This window comes from Hylobates moloch, unplaced genomic scaffold, assembly GCF_009828535.3.
Source record: "Hylobates moloch isolate HMO894 unplaced genomic scaffold, HMol_V3 SCAFFOLD_3, whole genome shotgun sequence".
Lineage (NCBI taxonomy): Eukaryota > Metazoa > Chordata > Mammalia > Primates > Hylobatidae > Hylobates > Hylobates moloch.
In genome coordinates this window covers 33,707,421-33,726,798 of record NW_026652278.1, presented here as the reverse complement: position 1 = coordinate 33,726,798, position 19,378 = coordinate 33,707,421, and the positions used below count along the sequence as shown (strand labels likewise).

Below are 19,378 nucleotides of genomic sequence, written 5' to 3'. Positions count from 1 at the left end.
CTGGCACTGAGCCCCAGAAATCCTTAAAGCAACAAGCACTGTCTAAAAGAAGAAAACCAGGGTACTTATTCTCTTAACGATTTTCTCCCCTAACTCTAGGGAAACACAAAAATGCCTTTCCACATAGCAGTTGTAAAATTCCTTCTGAGGCAGAATGTTTTCAACTAGAGATGGCCTGCTGTTGATAATGTCATTCCCTGACACCTGGAACATTTTGAAAGACTCCTCAGCAATGACCTTGGGGCCAGACCAAACTACAAGGGCCAGTGAATCCCTTCTATTTATGGAGGCCTGAATAACTTGGAACCTCCTGCAGTGACCAACAGATTAAAGGGTAAGTTAACTCACTACAGAGACAACAGCAAAGTTACATTAGACATCCTTAAAAAATCCAGAATGTGGGAAACTCTAGAGAATAAACGACCAGTTTCTTCAACAAATAAATTGCAAGCAAAAAATTTAAATTTAAAAAAGGAGGCCAGGTGCGATGGCTTACGCCTGTAATCCCAGCACTTTGGAAGGCTGAGGCAGGTGGATCACTTTAGCTCAGGAGTTCGAGACCAGCCTGGGCAACATGGCAAAACCATCTCTATTCCAGGCATGGTGGCTCACACCCATAATTCAAGCTACTTGGGAGGGTGGGGCACAAGAATTGCTTGAATCCAGGAGGCAATGGCTGCAGTGAGCTGAGATCACGCCACTGCACTCTAGCCTGGGCGACAGAATGACCCCCCATCTCAAAAAAAACCAGGCTGGTAAAAGCCAACGCGGTGGCTCACGTCTGTAATCCCTGCACTTTGGGAGGCAAAGGTGGGCAGATCATGAGGTCAGGAGATCGAGACCATCCTGGCTAACACAGTGAAACCCCATCTCTACTAAAAATACAAAAAATCAGCCAGGCGTGGTGGCACACGCCTGTATTCCCAGCTTCTCAGGAGGCTGAGGCGGGAGAATCGCTTGAACCCAGGAGGTGGAGGTTGCAATGAGCCGTGATCGCGCCACTGCACTCCAGTCTGGTGACAGAGCAAGACTCCATCTCATTAAAAAAAAAAAAAAAAAAAAAAAAAGGAAAACCATAAATTCATAAATTAAAAGCCACTTAAGAAACACATTAACGGCTGGGTGCAGTGGCTCACGCCTGTAATCCCAACACTTTGGGAGGCCGAGGTGAGCGGATTGCCTGAGCTCAGGAGTTTGAAACCACCCTGGACAACATGGCGAAACCCCGTCTCTACTAAACTACAAAAAAAATTAGTCGGGTATAGTGGCACACGCCTGTAATGCCAGCTACTTAGGAGGCTGAGGCGGGAGAATCGCTAGCGCCCAGGAGGCGAAGCTTGCAGTGAGCCAAGATCACACCACTGCACTCCAGTTTGGGTGACAGAGTGAGACTCCGTCTCAAAAAAAAAGAAAGAAACACTAAATACAATATATGTACTTTTCTTGAACCCTGATTCAAACAAATCAATTGTTTAAGGAAAAATGAGGTAAGTGGGAAACTGTGAACATTGACTAGACTGTTGATTATATTAAGGAATTACTGCTGTTTTGGGGAGTGATAATAATGGTATTGTTGTCATACGTAAATAAAAGGGAATCCTATTTTTTTTAAGTCATTAGAACCAAAAGGTCTATAAAACAGCAAAGGGAGGTGGAATACAGAAACCAAGTCAGCTTTTTAGATTTTAAATTGAGTGTTGGATACATGGACGTCAGATGTATTATTCATTTTTGTACATTTTAAATACTTTATTATGAAAAGGATTGAAAAGTCAAATAATGCTACCTGGATGATTTCAGAGCTTTCTCCTTTCGGAGGTGCCACGTGGTTTCTGTCTGTAGCTGTCAGTGCAGAATCCAGAGAGGGGCTCCCTGAGCAGTTCCAGCTCCAGACAGAATCCTCCCTTCCCTCCACAGCTAACCGAGTGCTGGTGAGTTAGTCTCGCACACCCTGAAAGAGGACCACGTCAGTAACTGCTGGACTGTACAAGTCACTCACTGTCTTCAGGCACTCATTTACCTGGGGCCCACTATGGCAAGACGGTTAAGAGCACAGGCTTTGGAGGTAAACAGACACGAGTTTGAATTCTAATTCTATCACTTAACAGTGGTATAACTTTAGGGCAAGTTTCTTACAATCTGTACCTTAGTTTCTCCATCTATAAAATGAAGATTCTAACAGTACCTTCCTCATAAAATCATTTTACAATTAAATGACAATGCATGTAGTATGGTAGCTAAAATATGAGCTGCTGTTTTTACATTATTGTTGTTACACACAGTAGTCCCCACCTTATCCACGGTTTCACTTTCCACGGTTTCAGTTACCTATGGTCAACTGCGGTCCAAAAATAGGTGAGTACACTGCTAAGACATTTTGATAGCAAGAGAGCCCATATTCACATAGCTTTTATTACAATATATTGTTATAAGTATTCTATTTTGTTATTAGTGTTGTTAATCTCTTACTGCGCCTAATTTATAAATTAAACTTGATCGCAGGTATGTATGTATAGGAAAATGCAGAGTATATATAGGGTTGGTGCTATCCACAGTTTCAGGTATTTACTGGAGGTCTTGGAACGTATCCCCTGTGGATAAGCAGGGACTACTTTATATAAGTGGATTTGGGGCAGACTTGAGGGCCAGGCAGGCAGCAGAGTTTAAAATTTACTGGGAGAGGTGGTAGGCACTGGTAAGTGTCAGGCAGTAGAATAATAAAAGCGGTATTTCAGGAATATGAGCCAAGCAATGGCCTCTACAGGATAGACTGGGTGTGTGACACTGGCCTCAAGAACACCATTATGGTGTATTTGTGGCAGCTTTTTTATTTTTTCAGCATTTTATATAGTGCTATTAATATAATTTGAAGCCTTGCTTTAGAAAACAGTGACCAGGTATGCAAGGCATAACTGTTCATCATAACAATTCTGAACCAGATTAGAATACTTACTGTTCAGAATACTTATTGTTCAGAAATGACAGAAAAGCTGAAAAGTTTCCACATTGCAAGGGAGGGGAGGAAAGAACCAACTAGAAAGCAGGAGGACCTGGGGTGTGAGGCTGGGGAGGTAAGCATAACTCGGCACATCCATTGCAACATTTTCTGCTGATGGGGCAGGCTCATTTATCCTAAGAGAATCACCTCATGAAAACAATGCAGAATGCACGCTGGGCCCAGACCCACGGCTAGAATGTCAGTGCTGATTATTCTCTCCCAGTCCATGTGTTTGTCAGCAACACAAACATTCACATGCTACTTTCGGGAAAATGCAGCCTCCGCAGGAGGGGCTAGAACAGATGCAGAGAGCTAATTTCTCTGTGTCTGGGTGGATGGTTTCATTTGCAATGTCAAAGACAAAAATGGGGATTCTACTAGCCTGCTGAACCTATGCATTGAAAGGAAGCTAAGAGAGCTTTCTTCTCTCACCCCTCCCTTAGATGACCCTTCTCTGGATCACAGTGTGGCTTCTTTACAGGTTGATTCATCTTACAGATTCATCTGTTGAGGGCACATCAGGTACCAGGCGCTGTTCGAGGTGGGCTTGGGTTATGAACAGGGAACAAAACAAAGATTCCTGCCCTTGAAGAATTTTCTCCTTGAGGAATTGGGAAGGCAGACGATCGTGTTTTAGAAAGTGACATCTGTTATGGCCAAAAAAAAAAAAAAAAAAAGAAAAAAAAACACAGTAGGGTATAGGAATGAGGAATTTCAGTTCCAACACCAAAGGACACTGGGAAAAAAAAAAAGGGCTGGGCACAGTGGTTCACGCCTGTAATCCCAGCACTTTGGAAGGCTAAGGCAGGCAGATCACAAGGGAGGAGTTCAAGACCAGCCTGGCCAACATGGGGAAACTCCGTCACTACTAAAAATACAAAAATTAGCCAGTTGTGGTGGTGTGTGACTGTAATCCCAGCTACTCGGGAGGCTGAGGCAGGAGAATTGCTTGAACCCAGGAGGCGGAGGTTGCAGTGAGCCGAGATGGCACTACTGCACTCCAGCCTGGAGGACAGAGCAAGACTCCGTCTCATTTAAAAAAAAAAAAAAAAAAAAAAAAAAGGATAGAGAGTGAGAAAGGAAGGCAGGTAGACATTGAATCTCCTCACCATAGGGATGTTCACCTATGAATTCTGTCACTTCCACACTGGCAAGAAGTGTTTAGGGAAACAAAACAATTGTGATGGGGTTTTGTTGTCTTTTTTTTTTTTTTTTTTTTTTGAGACAGGGTCTCACTCTGTCGCCCAGGCTGACATGCAGTGTTGCCAGCACAACTCACTGCAACCTCCACCTCCCAGGTTCAAGCAATTCTCTCACCTTGCCATCCCGAGTCGCTAGGACTACAGGCACATGCCACCATGCCCAGCTAGTTTTTGTATTTTTTGGTAGTGACGGGGTTTGGCCATGTTGTCCAGGCTGGTCTTGAACTCTTGAGCTCAAGTGATCCGCCTGCCTTGGCCTCCTAAAGTGCTGGGATTACAGGTGTGAGCCACCGCACGCGGCCAGTGCTAGGTTTTCAGAGTCAAAAGAAAATAAATGACTATTTTCTCCATTCTGTTTATTTTCTGAAAGATTAAAACAACGTGGTCTAGATAAGGAAGGTGACAACCTGGGGGGACTGAACTGAAGCAAAGAGACCTCAGAAGTACTTCTCCCCTCCACACCCTTAAGCTAGTTTTGGGTCTGTTGGGCTTAGGGCTAGGATTGCTCCAAGTTCTGACAATGACTCCGGGCTGTTGGTACACGGAGGCTCCCTCAGGCATAAACTGTTCCAAGAGAGGAGCAAGTTATCACCCCACTGCTACAAGTTAATTATAAGTTTTCTATTGATTTTTCCCCCAGAGGGCCAATCAAAGCAAAATGAACATGAGTTAATGATCTAGCCCTGAAAAAGGAGGGGTGATAGAAAATTATATAGTGCAATGTTAAGTGCCCTCTCCTCCTCAACATGCTCCCCCACCCCAATAAAAAACAGAGACAGAGAAATAACCAACATTTTAACAAGGGTTGGTGCTAAAAGGCAGGATTATAGATTTGCTTTTCTATATTTTACAAATGTTCTATAATAAAGAGGTATAATTTCTACAATTAGGAAAAAAAAATGGCTAGTCTAAAAAGAAGGAGAAAGAGAAGAGCTGGCCATGAGAATTCACTGCCCAACACCCTAGCAGTTAGTGCTGCTAAACAGCTATCTGTGGCTCTACTGACGAGCCACCTCAGTATTTCTTGAGATATAATTTAGTAAGATTTATGCCTGGAGTAAAGACTGATCCACAGAGTTAGGAAACTATAATTTTACATATCTTATATTTACAATCATGCTGACAACAAAAGTTATCATCCTGAGTATGGTTCTTTCTCTCATTTTTCACATCAGCTATTTAAATTCTGACTCTTAATGCCAGGAGGAAAACGCCGACCTCATGGTGAAATAAACTTGTACTGGAATCTTGGGATGCCTTCCATAAATTATATATGTAGGGTTAATAAATATCTTCTGCTTGAAACAAAGTCAGCATAGGGTTAGGATTTTGGTACACAGCCTTCCTGATGCCATCTTATTTCCTCAAGGACAGATCCTGAAAAGTACTTGGTAAGGCTTAATACCTATTTATGATGAAAACTCCCAGTAAACTAGGATTGAGGGTAATACCTTAAAATTTGATAAAGGTTACATACAAAACCTAAAACAAATATTATATGAAATAGGAAATCTTTAGACTCACTCTTTTTAAGACTGAGAACAAGACAAAGATGCCCATTAGTGTAGCAGCTGTTTTGACACAGTTCTAGAAGTCCTGGCCAATGCTGTAAGGGAAGAAAAATAAATAAGAAGTATAAGAACGGGAAAGGGCTGGGCATGGTGGCTCAGGCCTGTAATCCCAGCACTCTGGGAGGCCAAGGCACATGGATCATGAGGTCAGATCAAGACCATCCTGGCTAACATGATAAAACCCCATCTTTACCAAAAATACAAAAAAAATTAGCCAGGTGTGGTGGCACACACTGGTAACCCCAGCTACTCAGGAGGCTGAGGCAGGAGAATTGCTTGAACCCGGGAGGCAGAGGTTGCAGTGAGCAGAGATCGAGCCACTGCACTTCAGCCTGGGCGACAGAGCAAGACTCCGTCCCCCGCCCCCCCCCCCCAAAAAAAAAAAAGAACTGATGAAGCTTGTATTTAGAGATTCAAGGGACATGATGTCTACAATTAAAGGGGTCAGGGGAAAAAGCATACAAAGAAAACATACTCTTAGGACTCTTCTGTTAGTTTTAAATTATTTCCAAAATTATAAAAATGTCAAAAATGAGCTGAATAAATGGAAAGACACATTATATGCTCTTGGATGGAATGAGTTACTATTTCAGTGGCTCACACTTGTAATCCCAGCACACTTTGAGGTGGGAAGACCATTTGAGGCCAGGAGTTAAAGACCAGCCAGGGCAACAGAGTGAGACCTCATCTCTATTAAAACAACAACAACAACAAAAAAAAACTTATAAAAATATGTAGCTGGATGTGGTGGCTGCAGTGAGCTATGATCGTACCACTGTACTCCAGCCTGGGCAACAGAGGGAGACCCTGTCTTAAAAATAAAAAATTAAAAAAAAAAAGCAACATGGCACACACAAAAAATAAATAAATAAAATAAAAAAAGATGTTAACCCTCCTCAAATAATTTATAAACTCAATAAACTCCAATAAAAATTCCTCAAAAATATAATTTTTTGGCCAGGCACAGTGGCTCGTGCCTGTAATCCAAGCACTTTGGGAGGCCAAGGCAGGAGGATTGCTGGAGCCCGGGAGTTCAAGACTGGCCTGGACAAAAAAGGGCGACCCTATCTCTAAAAAAAGTTACCAAAAAAAAAAAAAAAAAATTAGCCAGGGATGGTAGCACATGCCTGTGGTCTCGGCTACTTGGGAGGCTGGGATGGAAGGATCACTTGAGCCTGGGAGGTTGAGGCTGCAGTGAGCCATGATGGTGCCACTGCACTCCAGCCTGGGTAACAGAGTGACACAAGGTCTCAAAAGAAAAAAATATATATATAAAAAAATACATGTATGTATGTATATATAATGTTTGGGTAGCCTGGTAAACTTATCCCAAATTTTATATGAAAAAAAAAATTTTGGTCCAGGAAGAGCTAAATAAACTTTAAGATGAATGGCTTGCTGTGCCAATCATTAGGACATACTACAAAGTCACTGTAATAAAATTAGAGCAATAAAAAAATGAAGTAAGAATTGACAGACTAATGGAACAAAATAAAGGCTTAGGGCCAGACAAGTGTATCCATGGAAACCATAAATGAGAAAGAGATACCATAATTTCACAGAGGAAAGCATGGATTTTGTTGACATGTTGTTAGAAAAACTGGGTCATTAAATGGAGAAAAATACGGCTGGATTCCTATCTAACACATGAAAATGTGGGCCCTAGAGAGATTAAAGTCACAGACATGACCTAGGGTTCAGGAAGAGTTCCTTAAACAAAACTCCAAAAACATAAACCACAAGTCAAAGAATTTATCTATTTGATTACATCAAAATTAAAAATATTTCTTGATCAAAGGATGGCAAAGACAAAATGAGAACTAAATGAGAAGATTTGATCACCAAATGACAAAATGCCCAAATGAGAAGACATCTGCAAAGTCTAAACATAACAGGGAATAAATACCTATATTATAAAATCATTTCTGCAAGTCAACAGCAACAAAATAGACATCAACTCCAACAGAAAATGCCAAAGACATGAATAAGCAATTTACAGAGGAAGCTACCTGTATAAGAGATACTCAAAATCACTAGACCTCAAAGAAATATAAATTAAACGACAAGATATCACTTTGTGCTTATGAGATTGAAAAACATGGAGAGCTGGAAAGAGGTGAGTGCTGGTGGAACATGAGGATATAGGAGTCCTCAAATATTAATACTTCCAGAGGCACAGAGACTGGGGCAGCCACTGTGGAAAGGCATCTGGCACTATTTAATCAAATTCAGTCTCTGCAAGCCTATAATCCAGCAATTCCACAGAAATATTATATAGCTTTGTAAGTAGACATGTAGGAAGATGTTCACTGCAGCAATATTTATGGTGTTAGGGAGTAGGAACAACTTGAGTATCCACAGAGAGCAGATAAAGCAAAACCAATGGATGCATACAGCATGGGGTATAACGCAGCATTCCAAAGCAGAGAATCAGACACATAACAATATGGATGGATCTTAAAAACACTACTCAGAGTCCTGGCATCGTGGTTCACACCTGTAATCCCAGTACTTTGGGAGGCCAAGGCAGGTGGATCACCTGAGGTCAGGAGTTCGAGACCAGCCTGGCCAATATGGTGAAACCCCGTCTCTACTAAAATACAAAAAAATTAGCTGGGCATGGTGGCGCATGACTGTAATCCCAGCTACTCAAGAGGCTGAGGCAGGAAATGGCTCGAACCTGGGAGGCGGAGGCTGCAGTGAGCCGAGATCTCGCCACTGTACTCCAGCCTGGGCAACAGAGTGAGACTCTCGTCTCAAAAGTCTCCAAAAACAAAAAACAAAAAAACACTACATAAAGGAAAATGAATTACAGCATTATAAATCAAGATACATACACATAAAACATTCCCACTTTGCGAGCTCCTACGTAAACAAAGGAAACACATGCAATGCATTAAGAATGAACACCTGTGAGGCGTGAGATGAATGGGACAAGGGAATTCTACAACAAAACCAATCTTTTAGACTCTTTGCGTGTTATAAAAGAAAAACTCTTATGACCTACGATAAACACAGAATTGTTTCCTTCCCCAAAGTTCCCTATTTTCCAAACAACAAAAGCTACTCTGGTTGCCAGTTCCGTTGATGAGTAACAGCTTTTCATCCTTTTTCAATCAGGAAGGGAAAATTCAGGGATCAGCAAAGTACAAAAGGGATGAGCAGAGAATATTTACGAAACAGTGTTTTTGTTCTCATGACCTGACAACCTGACTGAAAAAGACCTGATTACCTCTTGATTTGGGATGATTCAGCTACAGGCAGGTTGGTGTCAAGTTTTCAGGTCATCTGAAGCAATTTACTTTCAGAACCTATTCCCACACAATCCTCTTGCCTCCCCGTAGAAATAATACCCTGCACTACTTGAAAACTTAAAATTCTTGCGCTTAGAGAGGGCCCAGTTATTTTACAGATGAGGAAACGAAGACTCAAGGAAGAATTATGGTGTGAGTCACACAGCTCTAGCTTGAAACGGTCTCCCTGACTCAGTCCTCGTCCTCCTCCTGTCTATTCTCAACCCAGCAGCCAGAGTTACCCTTTTAAAACGTAAGTCATCATCAACTTCACTGTTCAAAGCTCTCCAATGGCTTCCCCCTCACTCAGTGTAAAGGCCAAAATCCTTACAATGACCTACACTGATGTGCCCTCCCCACTCCCACCCTCTCTCATCTGCTGCCACCTCCCCCCAACCCACATCCACACTGACCAGCCACCATGACCTTGCTGCCCCTGACATGCCAAGCATGCTCCTGCACCAGGGTCTGGAACATGCTCATCCCACTGCCTCCTGCTCACTTCATTTCCTTCCAGTCTCCCATCATGAGTTAGGCCAGGTATGGTGGCTCATGCCTGTAATCCCAGCACTTTGGGAGGCCAAGGTGGGTGGCTCGCTAGAGGCCAAGAGTTCCAGACCAGCCTGGGCAACATAGTGAAACCCCGCGTCTACTGAAAACACAAACATTGGCCCGGCGTGGTGATACAAGCCTGTAGTCCCAGCTTACTCGGGAGGCTGAGATGGGAGGATCGCTTGAGCCCAGGAGGTTGAGGCTACAGTGAGCTGGGATCACGCCACTGCACTCCAGCCTGGGTGACAGAGCAAGACTCTGTCTCCAAAAAAAAAAAAGTTATCTCAGTAGAGGCTTTATTTGACCCCTCTGTATAAAAAGTAAATCCCCTACCACACATACACACACACACACACACACACACACACACACACACACACACACTCTTACCCTTTCCTGACTCTAAAGTTCTCCATAGCATTATGATCCTTTGACCTATACATTCACATATTTGTCTGTCTCCACCCGATTAGAATGTGTCTGTTCCACGAGGGCTTAGTCTGTTTTGTTCAAACTGGTTCCCCCTCCCAGCACGCACAGCATACACAAGTGCTCCCCCCGACCCCGGCACACACAGGTGCCCCCCACAAGCACATACAGCTGTTCCCCCTCCCGGCACACACAGGTGCCCACCCTCTCAGCACACACAGGTGCTCAGTGAGAATGTGTTCAGTGAATAAACAAGGACCAAAAGCCATGCCTTCAGACTCCTCACACAATGCCCTATGTGCCTGCCCTCAAGTGCTTGTTCAGTTCTTGGTGGTCACGTCCTTCAGTCAGAAGAAAAGATCTAGAAATCTAAAAATGAAATAATACATTTTAGCTACTCTATTTCACCTCCCACAGCTGCCTTTCATAGCAGGGAGGATAAAATACACAACTAAAAGTTAACACCTTGGTTTGTTTAACGGCTCTTTCATTAAAGAGCTCATTTCACTGCTGCTACTTAAGAACTTTCTGCCTTTCCAGGCAAGAAACTAATATCTCATAATTAACTCCTGACCAACAAGACTAAGTTAACCAATCTTGAAAATTAGCTTATTCAGATGTTTTCCAGAGTGGGTATAATAAGAAACTATTTCATATTAATTGAACTGGTGTTGCAAAACTTTCCAGAAGTATTCTGAATGAATTCTAAGGATGCTTTGGCAGATGATCAAGCACATTCGAGAATTTCACAGGAGATAATCTCGTAATAATACCATGTTGTAGGTAATCCATTAGTTGACTCTAGAAACGACAGAATACTAAACCTAGAAAACAAGCCAAAAGCCAGGCTCAGTGGCTCACGCCTGTAATCCCAGCATTTTGGGAGGCTGAGGCAGGCAAATCACCTGAAGCCAGGAGCCAGAAAAGAGGCAGAGATTGATGGAACGTAGAGGGAAATGCCCTGCCTTGGGGCTGCAAGACAAATAAATAACTGGTGCATATTTAAACAGATCGTTTATGAAGATTATTATCTCAGCCAAAAAATACACAATATGAACACTGTATAAAAGTCAACTTATCACATTCTCTGAGTCAGACTGTTCTTGGCTTATTGCAAAAGTTATCAGTGGCACTACACGAATCCCGTTCCCAAGCCAGACTTGAGCTACTCTCTACCCTCCAGAAATCACTCCATTGCAGCCTCTGAATTTAAGTGAATTTAACACGTAAGTATCTGCAATTTGAAAAGTCACTTTTCACTTATTTTAGCCCAACCCTGATAAAGTGACTGAGAGAGCTGAGAATAATAATGAATTTGGAGATTCGCTATGCCCCATTATGCAGAATTCTAAAAAACTTTTCTTCTTAAAACATTTTTGTTGTCACAATGAGTGACGTGTTTCAAGTTAACATGTAAAATTGGAGAACTCTGGAGACAGAAGAGGACCTTAGAGATCCTTTAATTCAATATTTTAGAGAAAAATGGGTAAAGGATAAACTAACTTGCTGATCACCGTGACGGTATTCATGCTGTGAAATAAACGCAACACCAACTGAGAAATGATCCCCGAATGCTGTCAGGTACTTCAGTCTTGCAAAAACTACTACAGAATAATCAGTCCTGCTCATCCCTTTAACTCAGCTATGTAAACAAGCAGAGCTAGACTATGCTCAAACCCTAAATATTAGCGTTAACACTCGCCTGCCACATACTACAGCATCATTAGTTATGAAAGTGTTTTAATACAAGATCTTCATATTTGTGTAAAAGAATTACTATAAAACAGACCTAAAGGCAAGTTACCCATATTCCAGAATAAGTGAGTGCCAAAAATATTCACCCTTCATTACAGTACAAATGAGATAGGCAGTAATAATGAGACTGCATTTAAAGTTGTTATTGCACTTAAAATTTAAGTCTATACTCCTCATTTGCATCAGGCCCCGGCCTGTTTGGTAACCTCAATATTCCTTTACTAAAGTGACAGCATCACCACCCTTTGAGACACTGATGCCCGGTGGACATCTGTGCCTGCAGCAGGAACGCGGGTGTCCACGGGTTTCTGCAAAACTCCACCATCACCAAAGCTGCATCTCCAGCTGAACAGGTCTAAACCTTGCTTCGGAAGCCATCTGTCCTTGTCTCCCTGACACAGAATCACGGCCTCCTATGCCGTAAGGCTCCGAGCATCTGTAAAATAAGGGGGGTGGACTAATGCTGAATTCTTTTTCCAGCTCTCAAAATTCCGCCTCATTGCTGGAGTGGCAGCGCGGTGCAGAGAAAGAGCCCTGGGCTTGACACCGCTTGAAAAGCCCACGTTCGCATCGCTCTGACCACCCCTCCAACTCCTGGGGACTACAGGAGTGCAAGGGGGCCCGCGGCGCCCCACTGTCCCTCGCGGGCTCCTGGCCCACCGAGCGCAGCGCCGCCGCGGGGAAGGCGCCGATACAGGCCTAGCCGCGAGGCGCGGCGCGTCTCTCGGGGTGCGGGTCCCCTCCGCCCGCGGCCCCGGACCGCGACCCCCGCTCCCCGCCCGGCCCCCGCCCGGCTCCGGCCTGGCCCGGCCTCTGACCTGCTTTCCGCCGCCCGGCGGTCCCTCGGCGCGGCAGGCAGTTGCAGCCGCCCGTCCCCGGCCCGCTGTCACCTCCGCCCCTGGAAGCGGCGGGCGGGTCGATCCCGTGTGAGTCAGCGCGCCGCCCCGCCTCCCGCTCAGGCTTCCGCCTCTGCAGGCGCGGTCCGCGCGGCCCCGGGGGCGCCAAGCTCAGCTGCCCGCGCGCCCACCTCACCGGCGCCCGCCCCGCGCTCGCGCCCCCTGGCGGCCGGCCCGGCCCTGCTCGCCTCGCGACGCCAGAGGGGCGACGCTCCCAGAACGGCCACCGGGGAAACTGAGGCACGGGGGCTCCCCCCCCCGCCCGCCGCAGCACGCCGACACGGCTCGACCGGCCTCGGCCTCACGCAGTCCTACGTGCAGCCCTGGCTGCGGACAAGTTCCTCCCCTCTTGCTGTTCCCCCACTCCCGACACCACCCTCCAACCTAGAAAAAAGTCAAAATTCCATTCAGAGAAGTCCAACTCGATTCCTGTCTGCGTGTGATGCTGTCCTCTTTGCTACCCCGAGGCAGTTTCCCTTATTATACCACACAATACTCGCTGGGGTTCGCCTCTATCCGTCCCATTTTTTTCTGAGGAAAGTCTCTCAGGACATCTTTGAGAATTTGAGAGCAAGAAATGACAGAAAGCAAGAACTGGGCAGGGCTGAGAGAACTCCTCCAACTCAGTTTCTGAATCCCCGCAGTATTCGCGTTGTTTGTTAAAGATCACGAAGTTACACAGCTTGGCTATGTTGCTGGAATTGCTGCGCCTCAAGTTTCTGGAATCTACCTAGGTGATTCTGAAGAAGGCGGCGAGTCTATCACTGTGCATGCACAACAAAAATAAATATTTCACAAATCTCATCCCATACTGTATATGTTTCTCCTTTCCTTTGCTTTTTAAAAACTTGTTAAATATACATCACATGAAATTTACCATTTTAATCCTTGTTAAGTATACAGTTCAGTGGCATTAAGTACATTGACATTGTTCTGCAACCATCACCACCATCCAGCTCCAGAACTTTTTCATCTTCCCAAACTGAAACTGTACCCATTAAACACTAACTCCTCATTCTCCAGCCCCTGGTAACCATCATTCTACTTTCTGTCTCTATGATTACTCTGGATACCTCATATAAGTGGGATTATACAATATTGTCCTTTTGTGAGTGGCTTATTTCACCTAGCATAATGTCTTCAAAGTTCACCCATGTTGTAGCATGCATTAGAATATCCTTCCTTTTGAAGGCTGAATAATACTCAATTGTACGTATATAACATCTTTGGTTTATCCCATCTTTCCGTGGACATTTGGGTTGTTTGTACCTTTTGGCTGTGGTGAATAATGCTGCAATGAACATGGGGGTACAAATATCTGAGTCCCTACTTTCAATTCTTCTGGGTATATATCCAGAAGAATTGCTGGATCATGTGGTAATTCTATGTTTAATTTTTTGAGAAACCACCATACTATTTTTTCCTTTGCTTTTTGAAGCATGTTAACACTGTAAAGAGAACATTTTGTAGTAAAATATCAACGTTCTGAGAGTCATTAAAATTCTTAGCAAATGCTTCATTTGCCTGTAAAACTGACTTTTCGGCAGATCACGAGGTCAAGAGAACGAGACCATCCTGGTCAACATGGTGAAACCCCGTCTCTACTAAAAATAAAAAATTAGCTGGGCATGGTGGCGGGTGCCTGTAGTCCCAGCTACTCAGGAGGCTGAGGCAGGAGAATCACTTGAACCCGGGAGGTAGAGGTTGCAGTGAGTTGAGATTGCGCCACTGCACTCCAGCGTGGTGACAGAGCGAGACTCCATCTCAAATAAATAAATAAATAAATATTTTAAAACAAGTGACTTTTCTTTCCTCAAGAAAGTAATTAACATTGCAAATCTATTGTCTTTATTTTTGGATAATGTTATTAGCCAAAATAACGATAACTTATTATTCAGTTACCTACAATTTTGTTTTCTGTGGATGTAGCTTTCTAATGTTGTTTGGAGTCAAGTATGCCATATGAAATTCAGATGAAAAATCAAGCATTTCACTTTATTTATTTATTTTTTTCACCACGTTGGTCAGGCTGGGCTTGAATTCCTGACCTCAGGTGATCCACCCTCCTCGGCCTCCCAAAGTACTGGGATTACAGGCATGAACGACCATGCCCAGCCTGGGGATCAGAGTTTTTTGTTTTTTGTTTTTTGAGACGGAGTCTTGCTCCGTCTCCCAGGCTTGAGTGCAGCGGCGTGATCTTGACTCACTGCAAGCTCCGCCTCCCGGGTTCCCGCCATTCTCCTGCCTCAGCCTCCCGAGTAGCTGGTACTACAGGCGCCCGCCACCACACCTGGCTAATTTTTTTTGTATTTTTGTAGTACAGACGGACTATCACCGTGTTAGCCAGGATTGTCTCCATCTCCTGACCTTGTGGAGTTTTTAAAGATAATTTGGCTGGTAGGGTCTTGAGAAGTGGGGAGTGCTGATTGGTCAGGTTGGAGATGGAAACATAGGGGGTCAAAATGAGGTTTTCTTGCTGTTTTCTGCTCCTGGGTGCAATGCAGAACTGGTGGAGCCAGATTACCGGTCTGGGTGGTGTCAGCAGATCCATCAAGTGCAGGGCCTGCAAAATATCTCAAACACTGATCTTAGGTTTTGCAATAGTGATGTTATCCCGGGAGCAATTTGGGAGGTTCAGGCTCTTGGAGTCAGAGGCTGCATGACCCCTAAACTGTAATTTCTTTTTTTTTTTTTTTGTTTTTGAGACAGAGTCTCAGTCTACTGCCCAGGCTGGAGTGCAGTGGTGCAATCTTGGCTCACTGCAACCTCCACCTCCTGAGTTGAAGCGATTCTCATGCCTCAGCCTCCCTAGTGGCTGAAATTACAAGCATGCACCACCACGTCCAGCTAATTTTTGTATTTTTAGTAGAGATGAGGTTTCACATTGTTGGCCAGGCTGATCTCAAACTCCTGGCCTCAAGTGATCCATCCACCTCAGTCTCCCAAAGTGCTGGGATTACAGGTGTGAGTCACCGCTCCCGGCCTTAAACTGTAATTTCTAATCTTGTAGCTCATTTGTTAGTCCTGCAAAGGCAGACTGGTCCCCAGGCAAGAAGCGGGTCTTTCTGGGAAAGGGCTATTATCAATTTGTTTCAGAGTCATGAACTGAATTCTTTCCCAAAGTTAGTTCAGCCTATGTCCAGGAATGAACAAGGACAACTTAAAGGTTAGAAGCAAGATGGGGTCAGTTAGGTCTGCTTTCTTTCACTTCATAAGTTCCTCAGTTGTCATTTTGCAAAGGTGGTTTTATAGTTTTCATTTATCAATGAATTCTTACTGTACATTCGTGATGTAACAGGCATTGTGCTAGGTGTTTGGCATTCAGGCTGACCAACACAGACAAGATCCTTGCCTTCATGGAGCTCACATTCTAGAGTAGGGTAACAGACAATAAAGAAATAAACAAATGATAATCCAGACAATCATGGAGTGTAGTTGAGTGTTATGAAGGAAACAAACCAACTGATGCGATAGATTAGATCGTAGAGAATTAAAGCCTAGTGCCCTAGGCATTTGTTGTATGTAATGAGTTAACTTCTCTCCTATGCAATGTTGGGGCTTAGAAACCAATACGCTAAAATAGGGTGCTTTGTACATGTTGAGCTGAAAAAGCAGCCTCAAGGTCTCTCTCAATCTCCCCCCACCTGCCCCTCTTCACTATCTCTCCCAAAGCATAGTATTCTCTGAAGTTTCCTTATCTGTCCAAAGTCCTGACCTACCAAAGAAAAACAATTATCTCTGGTCTCTTTCCCGAGTTTTAATTAACTGAACCCACATTGCGAGAAGGAAGACCAAAGTCTGTCAATAAACCTGGACAGACTTTTGTCACAAACCATTGTCTGGTCTGCAGGCCCAACAGACTTTGTCCCAGACCATTGGAAGTTCCTCAAGTTCATTGAATTCTCCCTAGAAATCATTTATTGCCCTCAATAGAATTCCTCTTCTTCGCCCTCCCATAACCTGTTTTGCCAGCATCCAAGCCACTATTTTTTCTGTAGCCTCAAGATGGTACATAAGCTTCTGCACCCCATTGGGGGGTTGGTCTTCCATGTCACATAAAACTATTGTCAAACAGATGCGTATGCCTTTTCTCCAATTAATCTGCCTTTTGTGACTTGATTTTTCAGCAAAACTTCAGAGGGCGAAGAGGAAGTTCACCTGACCCCAACAGCAACCAGAACGGTACAAGTTATACTCAGTCCTTGAAAGAACTAAGAAGACAATTCACTCCACACAGCTTCTATGTCATGTGGTTTAGATAAGGAATCTAGGCTGATAAAGGCCAAAGTGAGGGATGGGAACCTTCTCTGAATATAGAGATAGTTGGGGAAATCCCCTCTGGGGATGTAACATTTACCTGAAACTTGAATAATGAGAAAGAATCAAGCTGGATGTGGTGGCTCAAGCCTGTAGTCCCACGATCTGCAGTAAGCTGTGATGGCACCACTGCACTCCAGCCTGTGTGACAGAGTGAAACCCCATCTCAAAAAAAGAAAGAATCAGCCATGTAAAGAGCTCTTCAGGCAGGAGAAACTGCAGGTGCAAAATCTTGAAGTAGAAAACTATCTAGTGAGTTTCAGAAACACAAAATAAGCCATGTGAACAAGGGAGGCAGTTTTATGAGATGAGATTAGAAAACAAACAGGGCCAGATGTAGTGTCACGCATCTGTAATCCCAGCTACTTTGGAGGGTGAGGTGAGAGGCTTGCTTGAGCCCAGGATTTCAAGATTGCAGCACATTATGATTGTGCCTGTGAATAGCCACTGCACTCCAGCCTGGGCAACACAGCAAGACCCTGTCTCTTAATAATAAGAAGAGTATCTTTTTTTTTCTTTTTTTTTGAGATGGAGTCTCGCTCTGTCACCCAGGCCGGAGTGCAGTAGTGCGTGCAATCTTGGTTCACTGCAACCTCTGCCTCCCGGGTTCAAGTGGTTCTCCTGCCTCAGCCTCCCAAGTAGCTGGGATTACAGGCGTGTGCCACCACACCCAGTTAATTTTTGTATTTTTAGTAGAGATGGGGTTTCATCATGTTGGCCAGACTGGTCTTGAACTCCTGATCTCAGGTGATCCACCCTCCTCAGCCTCCCAAAGTGCTGGGATTACAAGCATGAGCCACCACACACGGCCAAATAATAACTATCTAACAAACAGTATGTAGGTCATTCCTGGTTTGGTGAGCCATGGTAAAGAGATTGATTTTTGTGATAAGTTGATGTATTGAGACATGATTAAAATATCCCCAAATGAAGGGACTGAAATGAAAATAACCAAACGAGATAAATGTGTGTGGAACTGCCTTGTTAACAATAAGGATTGTATCTGTATACGTCATATTAAAACTAAAAAGTACATTGTTTTTCCCCCTTGAATAATCCTCAATAAACCAAAACACAGAATGGCTCAATTCACATTTTGATTCATCTAATTGATTAAAACTATTTGGGTGTGTCATCCTTTGAGCTCTTGTCTGAACTGAAATCCAACCTGTCAGGATGTACTGTAACTGAAGTTCTATCACGGTTATGAGGGACTGCACCATGAACTAACAGTTTGGCATGGCTTGGCCCCATATCAAAGGCAACTCCCTCTGGCTTCCCCCCACAATGCACCATGTCACAGCCATAAGCTATTGTTTGCAATGGCAAGCAGATGAGAGTAGCGAGCTGCTGAAACTAATCAAAGCTGGCCTTGCTCATGCCATGTCAGCTAACCGTTCATCCTGGAATAGCCAGGGGACCAAATTCCAGGGCGGTGGGGAGGAGGGGATGTATAGATAAAATACTGTTAATATATGCTTATTTCTATTATTAAAGAAGATGTGATCCAACAACCTAGTGATAGAACATGGAAGACATAGGTTTGCATCCTAAAATGTCAGACATCACATGGAAATACTAACAACTATTCATCAAAATGTTGACACAATGCACCTTGGAGTCCCATGGCCAAGGTTCAGAACGGTGAGAATTCAAGTTGAAAAGAGATCGACAGAGGAAGATTGGTGATCAGATCTCACAGGGAAAAGGAGAAGTCAGGATGATGGTTTTCTTTTCTTTTTTTTTTTTTTTTTGAGACGGAGTTTCGCTCTTGTTGCCTAGGCTGGAGTGCAATGGCGCGATCTCGGCTCACTGCAACCTCCGCCTCCCGGGTTCAAGCAATTCTCCTGCCTCAGCCTCCCAAGTATCTGGGATTACAGGCGCCCACTACCACACCCGGTTAATTTTTCTATTTTTAGTAGAGATGAGGTTTCACCTCGTTGGCCAGGCTGTTCTCGAACTCCTGACCTCACCTCAGGTGATCCACCTGCCTTGGCCTCCCAAAGTGCTGGGATTACAGGCGGAGCCACCACACTCAGCCAAGTCAGGATGGTTTTCACAGAGGGCATCTGTCTGGTGGACTTGAACTAGGACAAGGCCAACTCCTAGAAGACAACAGAGGCCATTTGGTTTCATTTAGGGATAGACCCTGGTTGGCAAGAGTAAGACCAGGTCTTGTTTTGTTCTTCCTAGAAGAGAACAGACCCTATAAGAAAGCTTCTGCATTCTAAAGAAAAGACTGTATCATGTTTATCTTCAGGGCTGTTCTTAATATATTGATATACTGATGCCTAGGGACTCCTCTTCCTATCTACTTGCAGAAGCTTGAATTGGTTTACTGGAAAACAGAGAATTATTTCACACT

General features: G+C 44.0%; 1 protein-coding gene and 1 long non-coding RNA gene across 3 annotated transcripts in view; one reads left to right on the top strand and one right to left on the bottom strand.

Annotated features, from left to right (window-relative positions):
- Positions 1 to 12,757, bottom strand: part of DNMBP (dynamin binding protein) — a 129,702-nt gene extending 116,945 nt beyond the window's left edge. The window contains exons 1-2 of one of the 2 annotated variants that reach the window (XM_058436107.1): positions 12,619 to 12,740; positions 5,725 to 5,806 (exon numbers count right to left, since the gene is read on the bottom strand). The gene's annotated coding sequence lies outside the window, so the exon portion shown is untranslated. Of the gene's footprint in view, positions 1 to 5,724; positions 5,807 to 12,618 lie in introns of both variants that reach the window. The other variant, XM_032180471.2, reaches the window with a different exon arrangement.
- On the top strand, positions 86 to 16,878 carry LOC131383032 (uncharacterized). Its single transcript, XR_009212728.1, has 3 exons — positions 86 to 334; positions 1,918 to 2,065; positions 16,824 to 16,878. It is a non-coding gene; the product is annotated as an uncharacterized LOC131383032 (long non-coding RNA).
- The last annotated feature ends 2,500 nt before the right edge of the window (positions 16,879 to 19,378 follow it).